This window comes from Natator depressus, chromosome 1, assembly GCF_965152275.1.
Source record: "Natator depressus isolate rNatDep1 chromosome 1, rNatDep2.hap1, whole genome shotgun sequence".
Lineage (NCBI taxonomy): Eukaryota > Metazoa > Chordata > Testudines > Cheloniidae > Natator > Natator depressus.
Window position 1 is genome coordinate 313215474 of NC_134234.1, and position 21297 is coordinate 313236770.

At 40.5% G+C, this 21297-nt stretch overlaps 1 long non-coding RNA gene across 1 annotated transcript; it reads right to left on the reverse strand.

Annotated features, from left to right (window-relative positions):
* Positions 1-610: 610 nt before the first annotated feature.
* LOC141987227 (uncharacterized) lies at positions 611-21037 on the reverse strand. The gene is made up of 4 exons (XR_012639474.1): positions 21019-21037; positions 16630-16712; positions 13689-13769; positions 611-674 (listed from the first exon to the last, which is right to left on the reverse strand). It is a non-coding gene; the product is annotated as an uncharacterized LOC141987227 (long non-coding RNA).
* Positions 21038-21297: the final 260 nt, after the last annotated feature.

Below are 21297 nucleotides of genomic sequence, written 5' to 3' on the forward strand. Positions count from 1 at the left end.
AAGAGGAACTTTATTAAAAAGAAAAAAGTAAAAGAATCACATCTGCAAAATCAGGATGGAAGGTAACTTTACAGGGTAATAAAAAGATTTAAAACACAGAGGACGCTCCTCTTGACTCTTCTTCACAGTTACATAAACAGGAATGAAACTACCTCTTAGCATAGGGAAAATTCACAAGCTAAAACAAAAGATAACCTAACACAGTTCCTTGCCTTACTAACAATTTTTGTAATTTTAGATGGATCATTCCAGGTATATTTTCAGAAGATGGTGTATCTGCGTAGTCTCACTCTCCGTCCAGAGAGGGAACAAACAAAGAGACAACCAAATCCTCTCCTCCCCACCCCCAGATTTGAAGGTATCTTCTTTCCTCATTGGTCCTTCTGGTCAGGTGCCAACTAGGTTATTTAAGGTTCTTAACCCCTTACAGGTAAAGCGATTTAGTACAGCTGCCAAGGAGGGATTTTATGCTATCCTCTCTATATTTATGACACTCACCTTGCAAGTATTCTATTCTTTGTTCCTAAATGCATATTGTTTTCTTGCACCCCAGTTTATCAAGAGATCCAGATTGCTCTGTATTAGTGACTCATGCTCTCCATCATTACCACTCCTCTGCACTTGGGTCATCTGCAAACTTCATCAGTAATGAGTTTATGTTTGATTCCAGGTCACTGATAAAATATTAAAATAGCATAGGATCAAGAACTAATCCCTGTGGAATCCGACCAGACAAACATGCACTTGATGATTCCCTGTTTTGAGATCTATGAGTAAGTCAGTTTTTAATCCATTTACCATGTGCCATGTTGATTTTGTATTGTTCTAATTTCTTAATCAAAATGTTGGGTGGGACTAAGTCAAAGTATATTATATAATATATGTTATATTACATAATCAAAACAACCATTCAACAAGCCTTAACTCTCCAAAATTCCACAATAACTCACAAACTCTCCCAACTTACTTACTGATGGTTTGTTGTGATACGTATAGAATGCTGTGTTAATGGGCTTCCCCTTAGATGAAGGCTAACATGAAATACTTATACAGTTGTATTACTAGCTGAAAGATTCTCTCTTCCTATAATTGCACAGACATATATACTATTTTATTGTATAATCATATTTTGGTTATCTGTGGCACCTAGAAGACCTCAGAATACCTTACAAATAATAATTGAAGAATATTATCCTCCTCCTCTCATTTTATAGATGGGACAACAGAGGCAAACAGAGGTTAGGTGACTTTGTCAAAGGCTGTACAGTAGGATGGCCCAATTCTGCTCTCACATAAGTGTAACTCCCTTAAAGTTAGTGGAGTCCCCATGGTACAAAACCAAGGAAAGTGAGATCTGAAGTGTTTGATTCTACTCACTTATACCAGTGTAACTCCATTAATTTCAAAAAAAAAAAAAAAAAAAGAAAAAAGAAAAGGAGGACTTGTGGCACCTTAGAGACTAAGAAATTTATTTGAGCATAAGCTTTTGTGAGCTACAGCTCACTTCATTGGATGCATACAGTGGAAAATACAGTGGGGAGATTTATATACACAGAGAACATGAAACAATGGGTGTTACCATACACAGTGTAACGAGAGTAAGCAGGTAAGGTGAGCTATTATCAGCAGGAGAGCGGGGGCGGGGCATTTGTAGTGATAATCACGGTGGGCCATTTCCAGCAGTTGACAAGAACGTCTCCCAAAGTCCTTAGCAGACCAGGATACAGAGGCCATTTCTCTCAGCTACCAGCTTGGTGGTATAACCACATTAGCCTCCTAATTAGCATTTGTTAAAAAGCGCTTGGTTTGTTTGTTTATTTGTTTATTCTCAATTAGTTATTTAAGCTCCAACACTGCAATTACTTAACCACATGAGTAACTCTGTTACCATGAGTTAAACCCACTGAAATCCATAACACACTTACAGTATTGCATCTGGGGGTTCCTTTTATGGTTAGCTTTGCTAAATACTAAAATACACTGACTTCTTTTTTCCCTCAGTTCCTAATAAGGCATTGCTAGTCATTTTTCATCACTATTATTTTTGCATTCAAAATATCAGCTGTTATACGGGTAGCAGAGGAGGTATTGGAAAGCAACATGTACTCTGAATGATGACTCTAGGGTACATCACTGCACTCTGTACAAAATGATAAACAATCCCCTAATGGAGGAGGAGGAGGATTTTCACTAGAAATTATTTGTTTGCAAATGTATAGGTTACAAATTATCAAGTTATTTAATTTGTTGACACTAAGACCACAAGACAACTCCTGTGCTTGCATGTTATTTTCTTGATTCTCAGAAGAAACACTCCCTGTGGGCAATGACTCCTTTATTTACTACTCCGTGAACCTTACTTAGCTCTCGGTTATATTGGTTTTACATGGATATAATGCCAATAGATTTCAGAGTAACAGCCGTGTTAGTCTGTATTTGCAAAAAGAAAAGGAGTACTTGTGGCACCTTAGAGACTAACCAATTTATTTGAGCATAAGCTTTCGTGAGCTACAGCTCACTTCATCGGATGCATACTGTGGAAGATACAGAAGACGTTTTTAAACACACAAACCATGAAAAAATGCGTGATTATCACTACAAAAGGTTTTCTCTCCCCCCACCCCACTCTCCTGCTGGTAATAGCTTATCTAAAGTGATCACTCTCCTTACAATGTGTATGATAATCAAGGTGGGCCATATCCAGCACAAATCCAGGTTTTCTCCCCCCCCGACCCCCTAAACAAACCCATTCTCCTGTTGGTAATAGCTTATGTAAAGTGATCACTCTCCTTACAATGTGTATGATAATCAAGGTGGGCCATTTCCAGCACAAATCCAGGGTTTAACAAGAACGTCTGAGGAAGATGGGGGGGGGGTAGGAAAAAACAAGGGGAAATAGGCTTGAATAGAGACTGGGAGTGGCTAAGTCATTATGCAAGGTAACCTAAGTTAATTGTATCCAATTTGCAAATGAATTCCAATTCAGCAGTCTCTCGCTGGAGTTCTGGATTTGAAGTTTTTCTGTTGTAATATCGCAACTTTCATGTCTGTAATCGTGTGACCAGAGAGATTGAAGTGTTCTCCGACTGGTTTATGAATGTTATAATTCTTGACAGCTGATTTGTGTCCATTTATTCTTTTACGTAGAGACTGTCCAGTTTGACCAATGTACATGGCAGAGGGGCATTGCTGGCACATGATGGCATATATCACATTGGTGGATGTGCAGGTGAACGAGCCTCTGATAGTGTGGCTGATCTTATTAGGCCCTGTGATGGTGTCCCCTGAATAGATATGTGGGCACAATTGGCAACGGGCTTTGTTGCAAGGATAGGTTCCTGGGTTAGTGGTTCTGTTGTGTGGTATGTGGTTGCTGGTGAGTATTTGCTTCAGGTTGGGGGGCTGTCTGTAGGCAAGGACTGGCCTGTCTCCCAAGATTTGTGAGTGTTGGGTCATCCTTCAGGATAGGTTGTAGATCCTTGATAATGCGTTGGAGGGGTTTTAGTTGGGGGCTGAAGGTGACGGCTAGTGGTGTTATGTTATTTTCTTTGTTAGGCTTGTCCTGTAGTAGGTGACTTCTGAGAACTCTTCTGGCTCTATCAATCTGTTTCTTCACTTCAGCAGGTGGGTATTGTAGTTGTGAGAATGCTTGATAGAGATCTTGCAGGTGTTTGTCTCTGTCTGAGGGGTTGGAGCAAATGCGGTTGTATCGCAGAGCTTGGCTGTAGACGATGGATCGTGTGGTGTGGTCAGGGTGAAAGCTGGAGGCATGTAGGTAGGAATAGCAGTCAGTAGGTTTCCGGTATAGGGTGGTGTTTATGTGACCATTGTTTATTAGCACTGTAGTGTCCAGGAAGTGGATCTCTTGTGTGGACTGGACCAGGCTGAGGTTGATGGTGGGATGAAAATTGTTGAAATCATGGTGGAATTCCTCAAGGGCTTCTTTTCCATGGGTCCAGATGATGAAGATGTCATCAATATAGCGCAAGTAGAGTAGGGGCGTTAGGGGACGAGAGCTGAGGAAGCGTTGTTCTAAGTCAGTCATAAAAATGTTGGCATACTGTGGGGCCATGAGGGTACCCATAGCAGTGCTGCTGATTTGAAGGTATACATTGTCCCCAAATGTAAAATAGTTATGGGTAAGGACAAAGTCACAAAGTTCAGCCACCAGGTTAGCCGTGACATTATCGGGGATAGTGTTCTTGACGGCTTGTAGTCCACCTTTGTGTGGAATGTTGGTGTAGAGGGCTTCTACATCCATAGTGGCCAGGATGGTGTTATCAGGAAGATCACCGATGGATTGTAGTTTCCTCAGGAAGTCAGTGGTGTCTCGAAGGTAGCTGGGAGTGCTGGTAGCATAGGGCCTGAGGAGGGAGTCTACATAGCCAGACAATCCTGCTGTCAGGGTGCCAATGCCTGAGATGATGGGGCGCCCAGGATTTCCAGGTTTATGGATCTTGGTTAGTAGATAGAATATCCCAGGTTGGGGTTCCAGGGTTGTGTCTGTGCGGATTTGATCTTGTGCTTTTTCAGGGAGTTTCTTGGGTTTGTGTTGGGGGTGGGCGGTGGGGGGGGGGAGAAAACCTGGATTTGTGCTGGATATGGCCCACCTTGATTATCATACACATTGTAAGGAGAGTGATCATTTTACATAAGCTATTACCAACAGGAGAGTGGGTTTGTTGAGGGGGGATGTTTGGAGGGGGAGTAAACCTGGATTTGTGCTGGATATGGCCCACCTTGATTATCATACACATTGTAAGGAGAGTGATTACTTTACATAAGCTATTACCAGCAGGAGAGTGGGGTGGGGGGAGAGAAAACCTTTTGTAGTGATAATCACCCATTTTTTCATGGTTTGTGTGTATAAAAACATCTTCTGTATCTTCCACAGTATGCATCCGATGAAGTGAGCTGTAGGTCACGAAAGCTTATGCTCAAATAAATTGGTTAGTCTCTAAGATGCCACAAGTACTCCTTTTCTTAATGCCAATAGAGTTACTCTTGATTTCCACTTGTGTAAGTGAGAGCAGAATTAGGTCTGATATACTCAGCCCCTGGATGCCTTTCATGACCCACAGTCAAGTCAGGCTAGTATATGTAATCTAAAAGAAAATTGAAAAACACACTTCTAAAATGAATATCACACTTTTATTATAGTTATTTTTATTAGAGGGTACACTTTATGTTATTTCATTATTTGTTTTGCTCTATAAATAAGAAGGTAAATACAATAAGGTTGTGCTGGTCAAGGCAATCAATATAACATTCACTGAGACTGTTTTTCTTATTTTATTTTTCCTATGTTATACACAATATTTTTCAAAACAAAATAAAGAACAGAGAAATAAACCTTAATCAGATGCTTTTCTACTGTCCCTATTTTAAAAAAAGAGAAATAGTTTTGATACAGTTCAAAACCTTCAAACTTGTCCACAAAAGAATCTTGAACCATTTTTTTCTTTTTTAAGAAGTTGTGTGTATGTGTATGTTTGTGTGTCTGCAATAGATATACAGAGGATTTCATTCTCAATACCGACTCTCAGAGGAAAGGCACCAGCAATGAATATATACTCCAATGTATCTTCTCCTTATTCTGTTGGAACCTTGCTTAACAGGGTCTCAGGGAACTACATTCACTCCAGTCCTTAGCCTCTAGCCTGAAAATGTTAATTGTGATGTGAACATTTCTCTATTACAACCTATCTGAGACCACCAAGTCAAATTACCTGAAGCTGAAAGCATTTATTCTCCATTAACAATTTTTTGAACCCAACAGTAACTCTCAAAACTGTAGCTATGGCTGTAGAAAATAGAATCATGATAAATCTGTCTGTGTCTTCCAGATATTTTTAGGTCTTTCCAGTGGTAGCCATTAACAAAACAGTATTTACCACACCACCATATCAGAAATGCAATGGTATTTCCCCTTACTTAGGTGTCTCAGCCACAATGTGGCTGGGTTTCTATTTAAAGGGAGTCACTCTCTGTAGAGTTCTCATGCTTGAACTGTTTCTCTTCTCATGTTGCTACCAAACCTTGTATAAGACAAGAGTATACACAAGTTATTAAATAGAAATCCAGCCAGAGTTCAGTTAGTATAGCTAATTAGAAATTCCCTTTCTATCAGTAGGACTCAATTGGTAAATTTCTTTTGGTGTGTAATAAATGGATGATGGGTATATTGAAAAAGAAGAATTATATAACAACACTTACCCGAATCTCTGATATGGTGGTGTGGTAAATACTGCCAGAAAGCAGAGCTACAGGAGCAGGGTTAACTCCTGTGTTGGGGTCCTAGAATGGAGAGGAGCCCTGAGCTATGATTTGTGAGGCCCAGGGATTGAGATAAACCAGCGTTCCACCCCTCACAAGCTTCTAAGTGGTACTTGGACTCCCAGCAGGGAAAAGCCCGGGGAGTCAATACCCTAGCAAGGGGGAGGAATTGACGTTGAGTACCAACCTTTTGTTTAGAGTTGAACCCAAGAAGGAGACTGAACTGTTGTGTGACTTAGCTGGAGGACTGAGCCATAGCAGACCCATTGAGAGGATCTGGGGAAGAGATCAGCTGAGACTGGTTATCACAGCTTAGAGAGTGCCACCAAAAGAGTGTGAAACAAAGTCCTCTGCAACTCTGCATCTGGGCATGAGGGGGCACCCTAGACATAAGGACATATGTTTACAAGTAATTAAAGTTATATAGAAGGCACCTATCTCTATAGTTAGACACCTGGGCCTGGTCTACACTGGGTGGGGGATCGATCTAAGTTACACAACTTCAGCTACATGAATAACGTAGCTGAAGTCAACGTACTTAGATCTACTCACGGCAGTGTCTTCACTGTGGTGAGTTGACAGCTGATGCTCCCCCATCGACTCCGCCTGCTCCTCTCACTCCAGTGGAGTACAGGAGTCTATGGGAGAGTGCTCAGGGGTCAATTGATCATGTCTAGACTAGACGTGATAAATCGACCCCCACTGGATCGATTGCCGCCCACTGATCTGGCGGGTAATATAGACATACCTTTAAATACAAGTGGTTAATTTTCAGCAGTGCTGAGGATCCTCAACTTCCATTGAAATTAATGGGAGTTGCAGGTGTTCTGCGTTGCTGAAAACTTGACTAAAGTTATTTATGTCCATAACTGTGGAGTTAGCTATCTAACTTTGGGCATCCACATTTGGAAATTGTGGATTCTAAGTCTCCCTAAAGAACCAGACATTTGTAACCTCAAGTGGTTGTCTCAAGTGGACACATAGTTAAGTAGTAAAATTAAATCTGGTTTATTATAGGACATAATTTTTAACATCACTTCCTCAGTGTCCAATTTCTTAGGAACTAATCAACAAAGTGTGTTTTCAAATTTTAATTGTGTTTAAAATAAAAGAAATAAGCATGTAGTTTCCTACCTTGGTTGAACAAAGCTATTAACACAGAGATATGCTCCTCATAAATCCTTAGCCATTTTAAATGGCAATTTCTTATACTGTATACACATCACTCAACTCTGATGTTTTCTTCAATAAAATTGTTTTGAAGTGCTGTTTGTCATTCACACACACAATGCATATTGCCACCTATCCACATGTCTTTCTGACACAGAAACCTTTTGACAAATCCTTCCTGATTGCCACTTTAACCTTTCAACACAAATATTCTGCATCAACCACCACTACATAAACATTTTAAAATGCTTTTTGTTATGAATCATTTGCAAAAAGATATAAAGCTCCTTCTTCAGATTATGCTTCTATTGGTATGACCCTTTTGCTCATTTATTTTCTAGCTTGTTGGAAATAACAGCTGTTGCAGAACAAAGATAAAGACACAAGACATAACCTTTCAGTTTTTGGCAGAACACCACAAAATTTACGTGAAAATTAGCCACATTCTTCAAGAAAGCTTTGAGCTACTAATGTAACTTCAATGCAAACTTATATATATGAATGCTGGCTTTTTAAAAAAATGTATTCAGTTTATTTTCATCTAAAATGTACAAATAGATGCTTAACTCAGGATCTAAGTGCCTTAAGAAAATATTTAAAATGTATTATATTGGTCCTATTCAAAGTCCTTTGAAATCAATGGAATGGTTCATTGACTTTGGCATGCTTTGAAATACACTCCATAAGAAACTGAAAAAACAAGTTAAAATATAGAAAATGATAACAACAGATTTCACAAAGTTTAGTTTTTCCACAGAGAACATAAACAACATCCTGTAATTCCCTCCCCCATAACTTCCTCTATCCTACACACCTAAGCCCTCCTCAAAAACCTAAGCTAATAGATGGAGCTTACAGCATACACTAAAGATAATCAGATTTAGGAAATTTGGAACCAAGGAGGGAGAAGCATGAATTCCGAAGTCACAGTGCCCTCCTGGAAAAACATTCTGCCAGCAGCTTCTTCTGCTAAATCAAGGAAGCTGCAATCTGAGCACCACCATTGATTTTTGCTGTGGCATGCTCATCTTGGGACAAATGTGATCTCTCAGGAAGGAAGTTCCAAGTCTGTTTGTGATTTACAAGTCAAAACCAACACCTTAAACTCCAACTGCACCATGCATTAACTGCCAGATACACCAAGCAGGCTGCCACATGCAGAAGTAAACTTCAGCTTCTACAGGGATTTAATGTATAATGGTATGCAGAGTATATTGCAGTAGTGCCATCTAGAACTCATAAAGGCATGGATAATGGTAGCATCTTCTGACTCCTAGAGGAAATGACACAATGCCTCCTGATCAGGATTAGAGTGAAAAAAGGACATTCTAACCAGTCCGGCTCCTGTTTGATCCTCAAAAAAGAGAGGAAATTTAAAAAAAAGCCCCAGAGTTGCACACTTGAGGAACAAATCATTTTGAAAACTACGGATAACAATCACTACAAAAGAATTAAGTATTATTATTAGTATTAGTAGTATCTTAATGTCTTGGATTTCATTCTTTTCTTTCTTCTACAGCCATTAAGATTAAGAACCCGAAACACTCCCTAACAAGACCCCAAAGGTGACCCTTAAAGGGACACAGTTGGGCATCCAAAGGAAGGACTCAAGACTACAAAAGCAATGTCCATCAAGAATAATCACCCCATAAACCAATCAACTGTGGAGTCAACCCCATGACATCACATGCTAAAACACAACTCAAATCCTTTTTAATCCTAATAGCCTCTCATGCTTGATGGGCTCCACATAAAAGCTCCCTGACCATGGAGTAACCTGACCTGGAGAAAGATTAAAATTCATTACACCCTTCCTTACCCTGAAGAAAGCAAGATGGCTGAACAAAGCAAAAACTACCCCGGTGTCAGCCCTCACACAGCAGATTGAATCGCTCTCAAAGAAACAAAATCCTAAATCCATGCCCTCCACAACCATAAATTCAAATATATAAATAAGTGGCTAGCCATGCTAGTGGTGGTGTTGTCTAGCGGCGGGAAGGCCATGTCTGGGTCAGAGCAACAATGGTGCATCCTTCAAGAAACTGCCAAGTACATATATAGGAGAATCCGATATATTAATCTTACTTTCATTTGTTTGCATGATCTTAGATACTGGTAGGAGGGATGGCAGGGACCATATGGGCAAAGAGGGAAATATTCCCTCATCTTTATTTATATTCATCTGTTTTCCCCTCTGTATGTGTGCACTGACACCAAAGAGTGCTCTTCATGGATAGAGGGGAGAATACACTGCAAAACACTTAATGATTGTATATGTCAGGTGAAATAAAGAATATTTTGTTCTGATACTATGTTTTCCATTCTGATGATAGTTAGCATTAAATAATAATACACCACATTTAATACTTCCCTACAAGGAAAGCTCTTTACTAAGTATGCACACATCCTGGTTAACTTGGAGCTTTTGTCCATACTATTCCTATACCATGCGAAAATCGTGTCATATAGTGGACCAGTTCCTCAACTGGAATAAATCGCAGTACAGTAGCTCCAATCTAATCAATGTAGCCACCACGATTTCAATCAGCTGAGACTCTGGCCCACTGTCCAATATTATCATATACAGAGCAAGTGAAGATAGTAAGAGAGCTATATTGTCAAGTTGCTTCCTGGTGCTCCTCTGCATCCTCCTTTTGTCTCTCATCTTATATTTAGATTGAAATCTGTTTGGGGCTGGAACCATCTTTTGTTTTGTATTGTACAGAGTGTAGCACAATCAACTCCTGGCCAGTGACTGGGGCTACTATGCATTACCCCACTATAAATAATTAATAATGTACTGTTAACAGACTGTGAGTAAGAGACCTGGTAAAGAACAATACAAAATTCAGATGATACATTCACAGATTTTAAGACCAGAATTGTTACATCCAATATGTTAACAAAACTATTATACCATTCTAAAATGGGAGCAACACTGGTCCTGAGCATTTTGGCATGTGCCTCATTATTTCTGTGCAAGGACATCAGGATGTAAACATGAGAGGCAAAAAGAATGTCCTTCAAAGCCCCAGACTGTATCAATAGAGAACAGAATGCTATCATGGCTCTGTTGGATTACATATCACTGCACAAAAAGCTTTGTTGTAGCAAGACAGAGAGAAGCTGCTGTGATAAAGTAACATCATAGCTGGGATTAAAGAGACCCATCACATTGGAGAAGTGGATGGGAATGCTACAAGGGGTGTTTAAGGTGAGGGACAGGAATAGAAGGCATAACAGGCACATGGTGCTATCATGACAAGTCAAGCAAGTCTCAGTGGCCTAAGTATAGAGAAAGTTCCCCTGCAAAGAACTGTGCCCTGCAGCAAAGGAAAATATTAAAATATCCTGGCAGGTCAAAGGGAGATGAGATAAAGGGATAGAAATAAGCTTGCCTGGCTGTCTTAAGTTGCAGACAGTGCTACTATGGAAGTCAAGAAGTTTGATGGCCTAAAGTATAGAGAAAGTTCCCTGCAAGGTGTTGCGCCCTGCAGCAAAAGAAAAATATTAAAATATTTTATCTCTTCTAGGTTAAAAGGAGATAAAATAAGAAGATAGAAATAAGATTCCATGGCTGAGTTAAGTTAGTAACGGAGTCCTGTCATTAAAAGTAGGTAGCTGGAGGTAAAAGGAAAGCAGGAGTCAGCAGCTGGCAGTATAGGTAGAGGCAAAAGGATCCAGCTGTCTAAAATGTGGCAGGTGATCCAGAAGATGGTAGGCCTTCCTAATTCCCAGTCAGTACTATCCACAGCTTCACTGGGATTAAAATGACCTTTTCCAGCAGAGTCCCGTTAATAAATTTCCCTTATTTATATCCAGTTTCTAGAGAAAATATCTAGGATCTCTATGCTCCTTCTGCAGGATATAACTAATTCCCACTGTCTTCAGTGAGAGTTGCTCAGTTCCTGGAGAAGGAGCATAGGACTCCTGAATATGCCAAAGCTGCACTTAACTTTTGCAGTTCAGTCTTGCTTTTTTTCTTATCTTTTTGAGATCTCTTCTCAGATGGCCTGCAGTCTTCTCAAGCTGCAAATGGGCAAAATTAAGCTCATACTCTTTTCTCTTGAATTATTTTGATACTAAACCTGTCCCACTTCCTACCGAACCTACCCAAAATGCAGCTATGAAAATGTCTTCCAGATCTTCTTCCATGATGTCTTCTTCCATGTCTTAACCACTCTGATTCCAGCTGAAGTCACTGGGTTACTCATCTACTGGAGCATGAGCATAGGTATACTAGATATTTTCTCTGGGGACCAGACATAAGTAGGGGCTTTTGAGTTTACCAGCAGAACTCTCCTGAGAAGTGTCACCTGTCACAAGGAAGCTATAGATCTTACTGGCTGAATACTAAGGGATCACCCTGCCAATCCTGGGCTGTTCACAGCCATCTTTGTACCTAGGGTATGTCTTCACTGAAAAAAAAATGTGTTCTTAACTTGGGCTAGCTAACTTGATTTGAAAGCTAATTTGCTTTGACTTCACTGGTATTTTAACCCAGATTAACTAACCCAAATTAAACTCACTTGGTTTTTTTGCAGTGAAAGCAAGAGTTTAGACATCTCTGGAGGCCTGTCTAAGTTATGGAACATTTCTGGAACTGTCTGGTTTCATGCTGCAGCCTGATTCTGACACACCCCTCCCATCCTGGCCCAACCCCTACACCAGGGCCTATGTAGAGGTTCTCAGAAGGCATCCTTGTGGTAGTATTCCACAGTGGCGGCACCCAGGATATTTTTCTCTTAGTCCACAGCTGGAGATTTTAGGTCCCCTTTATACTGCTCTGATCCTTTTAACCAGTGTAAAGGGCCTGTTGCTGGAATCAGGAGTTTACCTGATGTTTTCCCAAGAGGTTTTGCAGTTCAGCCCCAGGAGAGGCAGATCAGAATCTAAGTTTAATTTTGCTAGCCATGATCTCCACACAGAGGAGAGAAAACTGAAAGTCTTTCTTAGAAATCATTCTTAAAAAGACAGGGAACTCATGTGTTCCGGGGAGGAAGTATGATCTTGGTAAGGCAGTAGGAGAAGTTTCCAGGGTCAGGTCCTGATTGCTGCCTTTGATCGGGGCCCAAAACCATAGATCCCTAATGAAGGCTGAGTAAGAACTCCTTTCCCCTCAGCATGGAGGGACCTCTTGGGAGGACACCGTCATGCAGCCACTGTTCTGAAGAGATCACAACTGAAGAGACAAATGCTACAGAAACAAAACAAAAACGGTACACATGCACACTGAAAAATACAATGAACTATCAAAGTGATGGTCAGCAAATGCCATGCCAGTTCCATTTATATTAGGATAGATAGAAAAGACAGAGGCCTGTGGTGAGGTGGAAATGCAGCGAGGGTATGTTAATAGGAAAAAGAAGGAAAGGATGAATATTCTATTTATGTTCTCATATTGCACTCATCACTGCTATTCCAGCTCTTCACCAGTTCTACCCGTGACAGCAGCGACCAGTACAACTGAGCCACCATGTGAAAGACAATCAGGCCCATATTATTAAATAGTTAAGTAAATACCATTTATTGAATGTATTTGTTTTACATGTTGTGGATGCCGTACTTAGTACTGGTCATCCGTTAGTGGCAAACAGAACAACAGTCACAGGATAACAGCTTTGCTGAAAAGTTATATTTTTATTAACTGATACCCCTCTTCCCCCCCACCCCCCACCCCCACACTCATTTCCCATCCCCAAAAGAAAATGAACAAATGCGTTCTAGAGGCCTGGCATAATACAATGAAATTTCCACAGTAAAGTCATAGAATCTCTTTCTGCTTGTTAATAATCTGGTCATGTGGTTCGACATCATATTCCAGACAACTGAACCAGTATAATTTGATTATCAAGGCATTTGAACCTAACAATTAATTTTCAGTATCAATAACCACCGTAACTTCCCTCATCATTTGAAACTCTGAAAAACCGCTAGATGTACAATGATTCTGGAAATATCTGTTCAGGGTTGTATACCCAATTAGCTTTATGTTACCACAGCGAAGCAAGCCAGTTTGTGATCATTACATGCAGCAAGTGCCATGAAAATCTCAGTCAGTTTATAGATCCATCTGGCAATTATGACAATCAGATAAGTAAGATGAAAAAAATAAGAAATTTCTTGCCCAAATAAATGAAATATATATTATTTTTTGCAGACACTATCGTCTTTTTTCCCCCCAAAATCATTAACCATCTTAGTACACATATGCAGGCTCTATTCATTTAACATCTTCTCACCTTAAAGTCTAATCAGTTTTGGATTATTATAGCCCTTGATGTATTTCAGCACTGTAGACAGGAATCATCCAACAATGAAATCTGAAAAAAAATTTGTTGTGTTATAATATCAGCTGTAATGAATGAAGACAAATGACATGAAAAAGACCAATTCACCACAAGACAGCTCCTAGGGAATATTAGTAATTTGAGGAGAGGGAAAGAATCCAAGTGGATTCTTATCCGCCAAACACAATTATGCATTATATTTCCTCAGTATAATTTTCTTTGTATAAAAGACTGTCTAGAATAGGTTATACAGGAATCATGTAAAATAAACAATAGTATTAAAAAAACAATATAAATGGAGCATTTTGGTGGGGCCCGTATTGTCAGTTATAACGTAACCTGAGGAAAATATTAAAAACGTACATGTGAAAATGTGCCAACACCCTTATCATTAGAAAAAGTCACTGAACAAACAAACAAATAAATAATGGATATTTTAGTTACTTTACTTGCTGAAGAAATCAGGCTAGGATTAGAAAAAAAAAGTTGACTTTAGTAATTCCACTATTAGCATGTGTAATGTTTTTACAACTCAGTAACAAATGTAGGCGTAATTGGGAGTAGGAGTTACTGATGTACCACAATGAGATTATGGCTCCGTGCCTGGGCTATTTTGCCTATGTAGTCACCAACAGCTGCAACTCCACTCCACACAACAGCAGCCTCTGTCAATGCATTAGATCCCAATCCAGAAAAGCACTTGAACACATGAATAACTTGAAGCATGTGAGCAGTCCCATTGAAGTCAAGTGGAACTGCTTACCTGCATGGAGCTAAGCTGGTGTCTAAGTATTGGGATTTAAGTCTTAACTGGTTCTGAACAACTACTGATTCCAATGGTGCTGATATAAAATGCAGTAATGATACCAAGAACCACTAATGCACATGATGACATCTGACTCAGCCAAAGAGAGAAAAATGGGAAAATAGCATTTTGAATTTTTTGTGAGTTTTGCTAAAAAATTAACCATATTTGAATGACCCTGAGCCAGCTGGTCCTCATGTGCTTCAGTGATGGCTGCAGTAGAAATATACAGAATTAGTTTAGATGTTTTCATATTTGAGTTCAAATTAATAAAAAAAAGACTCTGATTTCATGTAAAACCTGAAATGAAAAGGTTTTTGAATTTCATGGTGAATATTTCATGCAGCACTAGTTATATGGTTTAAAAAATAAATAAAAATACCAGGTAGAGTAGGAAGTGAAAACTTGTGCCAATACGAAATCAGTTTTAATATAAACATAGCACATTCCTGGGTTAAATTCTAATGCTACTAAAGTCAATAGGATCTTTGCTACCAACTTCAAAGGGACCAGGATTTCACCAGAAATTCACACTCAGGCGGGTGAGTGTAAGCCCCATCATGTAAGCCATTGTAGATTGACTCACACCAAGTCTAAATTTTGTCCCCCTTTTTAAAATTATCTTGAGAGCCCAGAAACTGTTAAAGATCACCTGGAAATTTTGCTTGTGTAGATGAATACATACACCCTGCCCAAGGGCAGTTTCTACAGTACTAAGGGATTGATTAAAGATGATAATTTTCAGAATTACTCTCTTTAACAGGAAGTAGGACTAAATTCCTAACAAGCCAATGCTGATCTGGAAGTGTGGCTTATTATGGTTATGGTGAACCCATAGAAGGAAACTGAGCATCTGGGAAGAGGGCGAGAAAGGAATCTCCTCCTACTTCCCCTCCCCACAATCTCATGTGGCACACCCTCTTTACAATTCAAATTCCTGCATGCAGGTGAGCACACAGGAGCCTGTTCACTTGTTGTGCCTGGCCCTTGAACATTGCGGGCAGGGAGAAGTAGAGACATGGCTGCAACCCATTTTGCATCAGCTGCACAATAAGCTAGCCACACAGTTGGGGAAGCAGCGCACATCTTCCCTAAAGGAGGGTGCAGCTTGCACAGTACTCCTGCACTTGGCTGCTCAAGGAAGGATTGGGCCTTTCTGAGGTACAATCGGTCTTAGAGTCCCTCAAGGAGAAGTGTGACTCTGCAATGACCCTATGCAGGACTGTGTATAAATCATCCATCTTAGCTCTACATGGAGAGTTCCAGAGAAAACAGCAAACTGCCTAAAGGAAGCAGAATATCCTCAGCAAAAATATGCAACTTCGCATGTTAACAAGTAATTATGTTCACACTTGAGTTTCAACTAAAATACTGCTCTATTGACAAATTGTATTCAATCGCTCATACAAACCAGTTTAAATTAGATCTGTGAAATAACAATGCAGTGCAACACAAACTTAATATGTAATACAGTGTGTATACTTCCTGACTATATTTTCATTTGTCAAAGTTATGCCAGACAGTCTTCTAGAGAAAATTTTGCCTGTGGTTTCCTTGAGCCTCTTGAGGAGCTCAATACTTTGGCATAAGTACAGGACATTTCTTTAATTCATCAAATGAATGGAATTTAATTTCTACACATTGTACTAGGGGAGATCATTTTATAATTTCCTGTCTGTCCTCTAGTTGTGTGAGGACACATCTCTTCTCTTTCTTTCTGTATAAGCAACAAGTTCCTTTGCAGTTAGATGTTTCTGAAATACAATAAAAAGGAGACGCCACTGGCTATATCAGTCATTTACTTTTTTTGTAGAGCGTGTGCAAACTCAAACTCCACAGCCCAATCACCATGCTGTGCATACTGGGGAGGCAGGGGGTCAAGAGACCTGCTTCTCAAATAATGCTGCTCATTTAGGACTAGAGTAGCCCCATGACTGCAATCATTCCAACCCCCCCCCGCCATAAGTGAGCTACTCACAGACTTTCTGGCCTGTCCCTCTTCTGCACTCATCATCTTTCCACCCAGAGTTCTGCTGATCTCAGGTATCCCCACAGAGTTGCACTCTGTAGCAGACTGTGGTTGCATACCTAAATGTAGATTCTGCAAATACCACCCCTCTTCACCTGCAGATAGCATCATGTTGGTCTCACTGCATCCAGGTTCCTAACCCCTGCAAGAGAAACAAAGGTAGGATTTATTCTGGCTGTATATCCATCCTAGAATATTTTTCCTTTTAAAAAACTGTTTCAAACCACATTTGCTGGGATGACAATCAATGCGTCAGTGCATTATGATTTGAGTAAAGTGATCTTATTTCTTTCTACCACATTCAAAATTGAATTATTTGCAGATGTGTAAAGATCCTTCAGAAACATCTGTCTCTCCCAAGGACATGTACTTTGCATAAAACGTTTCCTTCATTTGATGTTGTGCTCTGAGAATAATTTGCAGGGATGGGGGGGGGCAGAAGGGGAGAGAGGGAGAGGGAAAAAACTTTGCTTCTGACTTACAAGTCTACGCTTGGCTGAGTTTTAGATGATTGCTGAATAACCTCACTGCTATTTAAGCCTCAACATTCTGCTATATGAAAACTGATAGCAAGTCCCTATTCTATTCCGCAGTAACACAAAACATGAGCTAACCTCAAACTCCAAAATTTTCAGAGTCAAATGAAATTAGTTACATTAGATAGGTAGACTCTGGGGCAGCAGTCACATCTCTCCAGGATGGGGCAAGGTGCCAGAAGCTTAGAGACTGAGCCTGCAGCTGTGGAGCAGCCAGCAGGAAACACAACCCCATATGATGTCTCTTGTGATGTCAGGAGTGACATTTCTGAGTGTCTAATTTCTTTGGTACTGGGACTTGTGCAGAGGAAAGAGGCAAAGTTTTGGTAAGGAAGTGTGGCAAGGATGCAAGAAGAGCAGCTGGTGAATGAGAGTTAGATCAAGAACTAACAATGGGATCATTTTATATATGTATAAAATAAAATAAATAGCACTAACAAGAGTGGTGCCAGTCATGCACCTGAACACTTTGTATTTATGTTGATCCCCTTTGATCGTTGTTATATTAAAAGCACATTGAGGTATGGACTGTGTTTTTCAACAGTCTAAAAAGCACCCCACCCCAGAGCTATCTGTAAATTTTTTCCTGCAGAACATTTTGACTTTTTAGAAAAAAAAAACCTTAAATATTTTAGACATAAAACAAGATGTTTTGATTCTGAAATGCTAATGCAATACCCCATGGGAATTGTAGTTTGAGTGTTTTATGCCCCCAGTCTCCTCTTTCAGCACGGCTCCCAGTTTGGACTACATATTTCATGATGCACCCTGACCTTCTCCTTGGTGGTGGTGGTGGTTGTGGGGAGGGGTAGTTTATCACAGGATTTCCTTTCTATGGTGCATCACAGGAAATGTAGGTCAGCCAGGGAGTGTAGCCCAAAGAGGAGAATGAGGGCTGAACCACAACTTCCAAGAAGCATTGGAAAGGCATTTCTAAACTGAAAAGTTTCAGGCTAGGGTTGAATTAGATGAAAAAATGAATTTTCTCGTTGTTGTTTTTGGATATTCAGTTTTGTGTCAAAGAAAATAAATAAAAAATTTCTGTAGAAAGCAGGTAGTTTTTGCAAAAAATGCTTTTTGTCAAAACCCCAATTTTCTACAGGAAAACAGTTTGGTTTCAGCCAGCCCTATCCAACATTTTGAAAATTGCCGTTGTATAAATAATAAAGAAAAACAGCCATACTACACCCTTTTATTCTGAGGAAATGGTCAGGTTGAACAAAGAAAACATTGGGCCAGATTCTGTTCTCATTTATGCTGCTGTAAATCTGAAGGCAAATAAATGACTCTGGTTTTATACCAATTTAATTTATATTACTGTAAAACATATCTAGGAATGAAGCCACTCACCCTGAAAAAACTCCAATAGTACAAAACACGAGCAGCCCAGCTGCTTAGCAGGTCGTCATAAAAATATGACACCAGTGCTCCACCTTTCTGTGCTGGCTCTCCATTGGATGCAGAGTCCAGTCCTCACTGTCCTATTCAAAGCCCTTGAAAGGATTGGCCCTAGCTATCTGAGATCATCTCTCCATTTTTAACTATGAACTCCCATACTGAATGAGGGCCCCTTACTGAATGAGGGAGGCAACCTAGTGACAGAGGATGTGAAAAAAGCTAAGGTACTCAATGCTTTTTTTGCCTCTGTCTTCATGAACAAGGTCAGCTCCAAGACTGCTGCACTGGGCAGCACAGCATGGGGAGGAGGTGACCAGCCCTCTGTGGAGAAAGAAGTGGTTCGGGACTATTTAGAAAAGCTGGATGAGCACAAGTCCATGGGGCCAGATGCGCTGCATCCGAGAGTGCTAAAGGAGCTGGCGGATGTGATTGCAGAGCCATTGGCCATTATCTTTGAAAACTCATGGCGATTGGGGGAAGTCCCGGATGACTAGAAAAAGGCTAATGTAGTGCCCATCTTTAAAAAAGGGGAGAAGGAGGATCCGGGGAACTACAGGACCGTCAGCCTCACCTTAGTCCCTGGAAAAATCATGGAGCAGGTCCTTAAGGAATCAATTCTGAAGCACTTAGAGGAGAGGAAAGTGATCAGGAACAGTCAGCATGGATTCACCAAGGGCAAGTCATGCCTGACTAATCTAATTGCCTTCTATAACAAGATAACTGGCTCTGTGGATGAGGGGAAAGCAGTGGACGTGTTGTTCCTTGACTTTTGCAAAGCTTTTGACACGGTCTCCTGCAGTATTCTTGCCAGCAAGTTAAAGAAGTATGGGCTGGATGAATGGACTATAAGGTGGATAGAAAGTTGGCTAGATTGTCAGGCTCAACGGGTAGTGATCAATGGCTCCATGTCTAGTTGGCAGCCGGTATCAAGTGGAGTGCCCCAAGGGTCGGTCCTGGGGCCGGTTTTGTTCAATATCTTCATAAATGATCTGGAGGATGGTGTGGATTGCACCCTCAGCAAGTTTGCAGATGACACTAAACTGGGAGGAGAGGTAGATACTCTGGAGGGTAAGGATATGATACAGAGGACCTAGACAAATTGGAGGATTGGGCCAAAAGAAATCTGATGAGGTTCAACAAGGACAAGTGTAGAGTCCTGCACTTAGGATGGAAGAATCCCATGCACCGCTACAGACTAGGGACCGAACGGCTAGGCAGCAGTTCTGCAGAAAAGGACCTAGGGGTTACAGTGGATGAGAAGCTGGATATGAGTCAACAGTGTGGCCTTGTTGCGAAGAAGGCCAATTGCATTTTGGGATGTATAAGTAGGGGCATTGCCAGCAGGTTGAGGGACGTGATCTTTCCCCTCTATTCGTCACTGGTGAGGCCTCATCTGGAGTATTGTGTCCAGTTTTGGGCCCCACACTACAAGAAGGATGTGGAAAAATTGGAAAGAGTCCAGCGGAGAGCAACAAAAATGATTAGGGGACTGGAACACATGACTTATGAGGAGAGGCTGAGGGCTAGCTGTCATTGAGCCAGCATGAGTACGAATAGCAGCGTAGCCGTGGTAGCATGGTTAGCAGCAGCAGAGCCATGGCTGAATGGTGCTGAGTACATATCCACCGGTTTCAGGCAGGTTTTGTACTCCACACAGCTCAGCCCTGCCTCCGCTTTGGCCACCCATGGCTACACTGCTATTTATATTTGTGCTAGGTTGATAAGAGCTAGCGCGAGGTGTATACACGAGTATGGGACTCATACCCCTAGCTTGTAGCATAGACATAATCTTAGATTAACACTGTATTAAAATGTATCTCAAATGAAGCGGTATAAATAGTGCCCCTTATTAGGCAATATGTTGAGGTTGTGGGAAAAAAAAATAAAAGAGAAAATAAATTATCACAAATAATGGCCCCAACCTGAAATCAGATCCATTTAGGCAGACCCAACTGATTTTTGCACAGGACAGGTCTGTCAGTGAAGATCTGGTTGCAGGAGTGGGGTCTGTAGCAAACTCATCCAAGGGTTAGGAAGTATTCTGATCTGAAGATTCAGTTCCACCACTTCAAAAAGAAAAGAACTAGCTGTGAAGTTTGGAAGGGGACTAGCAAAAGTGGTACAAAGCTCATGAAAAAATCTGGCAGTTTCACAGAACAGTTAAACTTGCATGACATGTAGGTCACTAGATAGCTGCAGGCTTTTTCATCAGGACCATACAATATCTCTGATCAGTGCTACTCACAACTGGAACAGCTCCAGCAGAATGTGCTCCTGAGCTTCTTCTGCCACCTGCTGCACTGGTATATTGGTCTGTGCTTTTTTATCAGATGCTATGACACCAAGCAGTAGGAAACCTTATTTTCAAATTAAGATGGTACAAAACGGCATGGCTCTCCAGTTACCCAATTTCAGGACAGTGACATGTTTTGATTACAGTAGGGAGATCTAAGAAAGGTGATCTGATTCCAGATCTTATTTATGGTTCATCATGATTTTTAATCTGTCGCTTACCTGAGAATCATAATGCTGCTTTCAAGTTTAGTGAATGGTGATATGCCAATTAAGGTAATAAAAGTAACTGTAGAAAATTGCCATGGCCTCGTTGCCTATTAAAAATCATCTAGAACAAATTGGGAGATTCTGAGTCAATGTGTGCTGCAAAAAAGAACAAAAGTGTTATCTTAACTGCAGCCTGGAACAAGAAAATAAGGGCGTCTGACAACATTTTGACTGTGAAAGCAGAGACATTCAAATGAGATCAGTGGAGGTACACTTGTTTAAAACATACAT